The following is a 9,742-nucleotide window of genomic DNA, read 5'->3' on the forward strand; positions in this document are numbered from 1 at the left end:
ACAACTTAGCGACTGACTGAATTGATGCATAAAATTAATCTGCCTATTCACTTATTCAAATATAATGTTTCATGGTTTTCTTCACATAAGTCTTTGAATGTTTTTTAACTGCACACTGTTAAGTTTAGCAACTGTGAAGGAATTCTTTTTTTTACTAAAATTTCTACTTATTTTTCACTTACTCATCTTACTAAACTTGCTTTGGATCCTTTTGCATTTTTTAAAGATGTACAATTAGAGATCTGGAAATAGTCAGTTTTCTCAATATTTTTCCTTGAATTCTCTCTATTGTCCTTTAGGCAGGACTCCTCAAAATGCTTTAAAATATGTTCAAATATGCCTGTTATTTGTGTGCCTATAAATATGAGTTTGAGTTAACTCCAGGAGTTGGTGATGGACAGGGAGGCCTGGTGGGCTGCAGTCCATGGGGTCACAAATAGTCAGACACGACTGAGTGACTGAACTGAACTGATAAATAGCTCCGCCATAGTGGATGAGCTCTAAAACCCTTAAAATGGAGAAAGTCTGTGGATTTATCTTCAAGGATTGGAGAGAACTGGGCTAAACCTTAACCTTCTCTACAACCAGTTTTTTAGTAGGAAAGGAACATAATTGCAGAATATAGAAAGGGTGACAAAGGCTTAGATGTACCAGTTTGAAAATTTCTGAGTCTTTGTTTCATCATCTGTATTTGGGGGATAATAATAATTAACTCATGGAATTAAGATTTAAAATTAAAAGGATAAAGAAACAATAATGACTGGCCCCAGGAGAGTGCCTGACACATGATAATTAGTATGATTCTTGCCAAAAGGCTTTGTGCAAAGAGAGAGAAAAGAGTGTTGAGGACAGAATAAGGCATATTTAAAGGACACCACAGAGTACAATGACCAAAGAGGCAGCTATTTTTACTGATGCACCTCAGCATCCTCCTCACATTGAGAACAAATGACAGATGAATTTGTTTAAGGGCCGGGATTACAAACAACAATATCTTCCTTAACTTCCCTTTCCTGGCTTCAGAGCACTTGTTTAGGATTACTTTGTAAATATAAAGACAAAAATCTGCCTTCACAAATGTTGTCAGTTTGCAGCATAAAAATCTAACTGGTTTAAAGCAACTGCAGTATGTTTGTTTCCCAAATTTATGTAAAAGAAAGGATGCACTGTGAGCAGCTCTTAAAATCTTCTCAGAACTATGTGTAGTCCAGCCAAGGCTCGGTCACATAGTATATTCAAGATGATTGCTGGCTCTCTGGTTCTACTGAAAGATTCAAGGGCAGAGAAAATCAGAAATGGATGACAGAAAATGACAGAAACTGTCAGAACTACCAAGCAAAAAGAAAACTCTTTCTTCTAACATATGGAAGCAAATAAAAGTTGGAAGTCAATGGCCCAGTTTTGTATATTGATTGATAAAATACTTGTTACTCAAATAGTTTTTAACTGATCAATATGTGTGTGCTTTTTTTTCTTGGTGTTGACCTATAAGGAATATTAAATATTCATGGAAGAAGGAAACCAAACATATGTGACTGAATTTGTCTTCCTGGGCCTTTCACAGGATCCACACACACAAGTCCTGCTCTTCTTCCTTTTTCTGATCATCTACCTGCTGACTGTGCTGGGAAATCTGCTTATTGTTGTGCTCATTCACATAGATTCCAGGCTCCATACACCCATGTACTTTTTCCTTAGAAACTTGTCCTTTGCTGATCTCTGTTTTTCTACTACTACAGTTCCCCAGGTGCTAGTCCACTTCCTAGTAAAAAGGAAAACCATTTCCTTTGCTGGATGCTCAACACAGATAGTTGTTTTACTTCTGGTTGGGTGTACTGAGTGTGCACTGCTGGCGGTGATGTCCTATGACTGGTATGTAGCTGTCTGCAAGCCCCTGCACTATACCACCATCATGACACATCGGGTATGTGCCCAGCTGGCCACAGGGTCCTGAGCCAGTGGAGCATTTGTGTCTCTGGTGGACACCACATTCACGTTGTGTCTGCCCTACCGAGAGAACAATATCATTAACCATTTTTTTTGTGAACCTCCTGCCCTCCTGAAGCTGGCTTCTGCAGACACCTACAGGACAGAAATGGCCATCTTTGCAATGGGTGTGGCCATCCTCCTAGCTCCTGTCTCCCTGATCCTGGTCTCCTACTGGAATATCATCTCCACTGTGATCCAGATGCAATCTGGGGAGGGACGGCTCAAGGCTTTCTCTACCTGTGGCTCCCATCTCACTGTGGTTGTCCTCTTCTATGGCTCAGCAATATTTGCCTACATGAGACCAAACTCCAAGATAATGAATGAAAGAGATAAAGTGATCTCTGTTTTCTATTCAGCAGTGACACCCATGCTGAACCCCATCATTTATAGTCTGAGGAACAAGGATGTCAAAGGGGCTCTCAGGAGGGTAACTGCAAAATAGTGTTTTTGAAAGTGGGAATCTCTGATTTTGATGACAATTTTAGGTATGTGGAGAGAAGTGACTTTTTTATAAAATTTTCCCATTTTCATTCCATTCCTACACTTCTGTTTTCTTCTCCTATTTTCCCACGTCTTCTCAAATAAGTTCAGCATATTGCCTAATCAAGGCAAGGGACCTTGATAGACACAGGAGAGTAATATAGAAAGGAAAAGAAGGGAGAAAAATATAGGAAGAAAGGGAAAGAGAAAAGAAAGGAAGGAAGGAAATGAAAGGTTTATGAATAAACAGTCACTACTCTTCAAGCCCATACAAGCTAATAAGGAAATCAAAACAAGTAGACAACTATACATCAAAAAAACAAAGACGCAAACAAAACTATCACAAATACAAGATTGTATTTCTGGCAAATGGATTCATTTTCTTCATACTTGCATGCATTCATCAAATATATTTTGAGTACATCATATATTTCAGGTATATTTCTGGAAGATCAGGCTATAGATGTAAAAAAAATAAAGTCTTGATGGTGTTATATTTCTAGCATAGCTTAAAATTCTCATTTTAACAATATCTGAAATTTTAAAGAGAGAATATTTAAGGAACAGCAAATGGCAGAATTTTTCTAAGAGTATGTATATGTTGAGGGAGAGGGTGGGAAGATTTGGGAGAATGGCATTGAAACATGTAAAATATCATGTATGAAACGAGATGCCAGTCCAGGTTCGATGCACGATACTGGATGCATGGGGCTAGTGCACTGGGACGACCCAGAGGGATGGTATGGGGAGGGAGGAGGGAGGAGGGTTCAGGATGGGGATCACATGTATACCTGTGGTGGGTTCATTTTGATATTTGGCAAAACTAATCCAATTATGTAAAGTTTAAAAATTAAATAAAAATTAAAAAAAAGAAAGAAAATAATGAGCTATAAAGACGAAAGTAAGACAGAGTCTAGATTCAGAAATACTCTTTTTTTGTACTGAAGAATTTGCCCAGCACGTAATTCTGAAAATGCTGAATATGGGTAATTTATAAGACAGTAATAGATAGTGAGGATGAAGTTAAGAAAATGAGAACTGTGGCACTACTTTATGCCTTGGTAAGGCATTTATAATGTAAACCATAGTTTTACGTATTATGACAAAATGATTCCTAGGTCCTTTTTTGAAAATATTGTTCAATACACAGTGGGGTAGGGAAGTTGATCTTAGGAATCTCCTTTTGTAATGAGTCCCAAATGATTCTTAAGCACACTAAAAATTGTACACTGCATTTTAGGTAATGGAATGGCTTTTGTGGAAGCAAATTGTATCATTTTTTGCTTAATACCTGATTCATCCATTAGGCTGCAAATTCCATGGCCGTAAAAACCGTGACTGCTTTGTTGATCTCTATATTATCATTTATAGTAAACTATCCAGCCATTGTTATTGCTCAAGAAATACCATTTTCAAATGAATGGATAAAGCTAGAGTTTAAAAGAGAGATATGGGCTGGAGAAATAGATCTTCAAGTTTACTGTAAATAATTGCAAGTGAAATTTGACATATCTCAGGATATATGCCAAAGGTTTTAATCAGAAAACCAAGCTTATGCATTGCAATCTTGAAGGAGTTATATTAAAATGCAAATTCTTGGTCCTATTATAGACCACAGGGGTGGCAAAGATGGAGGCAATACAGATGTTTTGTAACAATATCCCAAGGTAATTCTGAAGTGCAATCGTGGATGAGATGTGATGTTCAATAAAGATAGTGGGAAAGAATCCAAGACAGAACCTTGCAGTTACTAACATTTCAAGGTGGAAGTATAGCCAATGAAGTCTGAGGCAGCAAGAATCAGAGAAACAGATGGAATGTCAGATGTGGTGAGAGGAGTGACCGTCCAGGAAAGATTTCTCAAATGACTCAGAGTTTTATGTATTATTGATAAAAGCCTATTGAATTCATCAATTTTGTCATTATTGACCTTGGCAAAGATTATTACAGCAGAATAATTGAATGGCATAATTATAGACTTTTGGAAATCATACAGAATCAATTTGTGAGGAGGCAACTTTTAAGTTGAAAACTGAAGGATGAAGGAGTCAACCAGATAAACGTGTGATGGGGGATGGGGTGGTGGTGGTAAAAGGCTAGAATCCTTTTCTTTTTACTAAGAGAGGCTTTTCTCACCCCTAATATAACAAAAATATTATATGTTATCTTCCAGTTCTAGTTCTAGTTTTGATACCCCAAATCTGGATTCACCTTTTGGTGGGTATCAAGTCAAAAGACACACCTAAGGCAAAGTCAAGAGAAGGAAGGATTTCTTGTTTCTTGACTTTTCTGTATTCTTTTGCTCCCTTAAGATCATTAATTGCTGAGACCTGCTCAAGGGCTAGCAATATGGCCAAACTTAGAGCACAAAATGGTTTAGGTGAAAAATGGCTTCTTCCTATGTCAAGAAAGCCATGCCTGGTTCTCTTTATACAGTGATCCCCTACCTTAACTGCTCACAGTTTTCCTTTATGTAAAATAATACTATTTGCTTTAGCATAGTAGTCAGCACACTTTTTCTGCAAAGGGGTAAAAACTAAATACATTCAGGCTTTGCAGGCCATACTGTCCCATCACAGCTACTATTGCAGTGGGACAGCAAGTCATGGACAATACAAAAATGAATGTGTTCCCACACAACTTCCCTGGTGTGTTTACCAGTCCCTGTTCTAACACATAAATCTCAGATCTCAGTGGTTTAACAAGCAGAAGCTTATTTTTCACTTACACAAATTCTAGTTGAGGGATGGAGTGGAAGATGTGTAGACCTAGGTTGACAGAAGTTCTGCTGTTTGCAGGTTTCATGGTTATCTTGCATGTCAATATCCAGAAAAATGAAGATTAAAAGGTTTTTCATTGGCAGGCTTTGTGCCTTAGGAGGAGCACACATCATATTCCACTGGTTGAAGTTCAATCACATGGTCCCACATATGCACAGAAACAAGAGGGACATGAATCTGGGGTGGGCAGCCTGACATTAGACTGTTTTAACCATTAGATCTTAAAAAAATCTGGAATTTATTTTAGGAGAATATATATATATATATATATATATATATATATATATATATACATATATATATATATTCATGTATTGTGAATTAATATGTTACTATTTTCTTAAATATTTAGCCAGTTTTTCTAGTATCATGGTTACTCATCTTTTCCCATTAATATCAAATACACCATAAAATACACTAAATTTCAATATGAATATTGCCTATTTATCAACCACTACACTTTATTATATTTCAATTACTGTAGTTTTAGTTGGTAGGACATATCTCTTATATATCATCTATTCTACAATTTTCTACTTCTTAGCTTGTCCAAATTCACTTTTTAAAATGCCATTAAAGCTTTGATAGTTATAAATTTGAATTTATAGGTTATTTAGCAAAAAACTAATATATTGTATTTAAATAAAATAGTAATCTTTGTATGTACGAACATAGCATATTCCTTTATTTCATCAGTGAAGATATATACATGCACTTACATGCATATACATTGCTATTGTAGAGACTCTTCTACATCCATACCTCAATTTTTATGGAGAAGAAGCTATGACACACACATAGCAGAGTCCATGCTCTCACGGAATTTTCATTTTGGAAAGTGGAAACAGAGAGTGAGCAGGTAAACCAAGGTGTAAGAAAGTTTTGCATGATAAATACAATGAAAAAAATTAAAACACAGAGTGTGATAATGCCTTTTGGTTTGGGTGCATGCCATTTCAATCAGTAACCTTTTTGAAAAGTTAAGATTTTTAAGATGAGATGTGAATGACAAGAAGTAGTAAGACAAGCAGATCTGACAGAAAAACAGGCTAGGACAACAGCTACAAACTGGCTCTAAAGCAGAAATAATTTTGAACCGTGTAATGGACAATAGGGAGGTCAAAGGAGTTAGAGTGAATGTAAGAGAGCATGGTTTCAAATATGGACTGACTGGTAGACACAGCGAGATCATGTGTATCCTTCTTGAAAAGTGAAATGCTCTGACATGTTTATGATGGTCAATCTTAAACCATCATGAATAGTTTAAGGAGGGAGAAAGGGAGAAAGCAGATTATAGAGGGAAAACAATGGAAATAAGAAATAGCTACTGTGGAACAATAGGCAACAGATTATGGTGACTGGACTAAGATGCTTTGGGGAGAGACTGCAACAAGTGCCCACATTTGGAATGTATTGCATGGATGAAACCAACAGGATTTACTGGAGTCAATAAGCAAAAAGAAAAAACAATGTCTATCATTTGTTGTACTATAAATGGTAGCAGCACAGCATGTTTAAGCTACTAGAGAATAAGCATGTGTTTGTATGTGCATGTGAGTCCTCCTTTTCAGCATAAATACATATCTGTAGACTCACACATCTACACATGTCAAACATACCTTTTGCAAGTGTAAGGATATTTCAATATAGCCTTGAGATAATGGAAAACTAATCTTGTTTGTGTGCTTGTTTATTGTGAAATAATAAACATATCTGTTTACTTACAGCCTTTGCTGATGCCTTGTTTTTCTTTTACTCATTTCAGTATTTTTCGAATTTTAGGCAGCATTAAAAAGTCTCCATGTCAAAAACAAAACAAGGAAAGATAAACAAATAAAAAACACCTGTTGCACTGTCCAAACTGGGGAGTTTCCATGATGGCTGATGTTTGGAAAAAGGAGGAGTGAACATGATGCAAATACATCCAAACCACTACTAGTGTGGGCATTAAACTAGGCTGCTGACATGATCTTTTAAGAAGGTTGTGTGTGCATGCTCAGTCACTCAGTCGTGTTCAACTTTTTGTGACCCACCCGGACCATAGCCCAGTAGGCTCCTTTGTTTCTGGAATTTTCCAAGCAAGAATACTGGAGCAGGTTGCCATTTCCTCCTCCAGGGTATCTTCCCGACTGAGGGATCAATGTCTCCTGCATCTCCTGCATTGGCGGGCGAATTCTTTACCACTGAGCCACCTGGGAAACCCTTTTAAGAAGGTCAGTTGGTCTAAAATTTGTACAAAACTCAAGTCCCTGACCCTGATAACTACATCTCATCAGCTGTATGGTCCTTGTTTAGGCTTCCCAGTTGAAACTTTCTTTTTTGGGACCTTATATTGGTTCACTATGGACTCCTCCAAGTCAGAAGTCATGTCTGAAGTTTGCAAAACCTCCCTCCCCATTTAATACTGTAGTTAATTGGGAAAACAAAGAGTAAATTTTAAATACAATGTGATCAAATAACAAATGCTGGAGAGGGTGTAGAGAAAAGAGAACCCTTCTACACTGTTGGGGAGAATGTAAGTGCAGCCACCCTAGAAAACAGTATAGAGATTCCCCCAAAAGAGAAAAATTGAATTACCATATGATCCAGCAAGCCCACTCTTGGGCATCATCTATCTGGACAAAACTACAAGTCAAAAAGCTACATGCACCCCTTTGTTCATACCAGCACTATTCACAATAGCCAAGATGTGGAAATAAACTAAATGCCCATTACCAGATGAATGGATGAAGATGCGATATAGGTATACAATGGACTACTACACAGCCATAAAGAAGAATGAATTAATAATTAAGTATAATTACAATATTTAATTATGATATAAATAACTATAATTAAATAATTATATTATATTGAATACAATTAGTATGTATTTATTTACTTAATTATATACTTGATTTAATATTAATAATTAATTATAATTATCATGTGCTGTGCTTAGTTAGTCATGTCTGACTCTTTGTGACCCCATGGACTTAATTAACAACAAATGCATTAATTCATTCTTTTTATGTCTGAGTAGTATTCCATTGTATATATGTGCCATACCTTCATCTGTTCATCTGTTAATGAGCATTTAGGTTACTTCCATGTCTTGGCTATTGTGCGGAGTGCTGATACGAACAGAGGAGAGCATGTATCTTTTTGACTTGTAGTTTTTTTGACATGTATCTTTTTGACTTGTAGTCCAGATAGGCGCCCAGGGGTGGGATTGCTGGAGCATATGGTAACTCAGTTTTTTTTTTTTTTTTAAGAACCACTAAAAGGTTCGTCTAGTCAAGGCTATGGTTTTTCCTGTGGTCATGTATGGATGTAAGAGTTGGACTTTGAAGAAGGCTGAGCGCTGAAGAATTGATGCTTTTGAACTGTGGTGTTGAAGAAGACTCTTGAGAGTCCCTTGGACTGCAAGGAGATCCAAACAGTCCATTGTGAAGGAGATCAGCCCTGGGCTTTCTTTGGAAGGAATGATGCTAAAGCTGAAACTCCAGTACTTTGGCCACCTCATGTGAAGAGTTGCTCATTGGAAAAGACTGTGATGCTGGGAGGGATTGGGGGCAGGAGGAGAAGGGGACGACAGAGGATGAGATGGCTGGATGGCGTCACTGACTTGATGGACGTGAGTCTGGGTGAACTCCGGGAGTTGGTGATGGACAGGGAGGCCTGGCGTGCTGAGATTCATGGGGTCGCAAAGAGTCGGACACGACTGAGCGACTGATCTGATCTGATACTGTTTTCTATAGTGGCTACACTAACTACATTCCCACCAACAGTGTCGGAGCATTCTCTTTTCTCCACACCCTCTCCATCATTTGTTATTGTTGATCATATTGTATTTAAAATTTACTCTTTGTTTTCCCAATTAACTACAGTGTTAAATGGGGAGTGGAGTTTTTGAAAATTTGGGACAGGACCTCTGACTTGCAGGAGTCTATACTGAACCAATTTAAGGTCCCCAAAAAGAAAATTCAACTGGGAAACCTAAGCAAAGACCATATAGCAGGGACAAGGACCTTGAGTTTGAACAACTTTTAGACCCACTAACCTTCTTAACGGAGAAGGCAATGGCACCCCACTCCAGTACTCTTGCTTGGAAAATCATGTGGACAGCGGAGCCTAGTAGGCTGCAGTTCATAGGGTCGCTAAGAGTCGGACACGACTGAACGACTTCCCTTTCACATTTCACTTTCACGCATTGGAGAAGGAAATGGCAACCCACTCCAGTACTCTTGCCTGGAGAATTCCAGGGACAGGGGAGCCTGGTGGGCTTCCATCTATGGAGTCGCACAGATTCGGACATGACTGAAGCGACTTAGCAGCAGCAGCAGCAACCTTCTTAAAAGGGTGGTTATAGGAAGATGGGGGCTTCACCGATGGCTCAGATGGTAAAGAATCTGCCTGCAATGCAGGGCACTGGGTTTATTCCCTGGGTCAGGAAGATCCCCTGGAGTAGGGAATGGCTACGAACAAAGCTAGTGGAGGTGATGGAATTCCAG

General features: G+C 38.0%; 1 pseudogene; it reads left to right on the plus strand.

Moving 5' to 3' along the window:
• The first annotated feature begins 1,435 nt into the window (after positions 1–1,435).
• Positions 1,436–2,431, plus strand: LOC139187153 (olfactory receptor 2D3-like; annotated as a pseudogene).
• Positions 2,432–9,742: the final 7,311 nt, after the last annotated feature.

This window comes from Bos indicus, chromosome 15, assembly GCF_029378745.1.
Source record: "Bos indicus isolate NIAB-ARS_2022 breed Sahiwal x Tharparkar chromosome 15, NIAB-ARS_B.indTharparkar_mat_pri_1.0, whole genome shotgun sequence".
NCBI lineage: Eukaryota > Metazoa > Chordata > Mammalia > Artiodactyla > Bovidae > Bos > Bos indicus.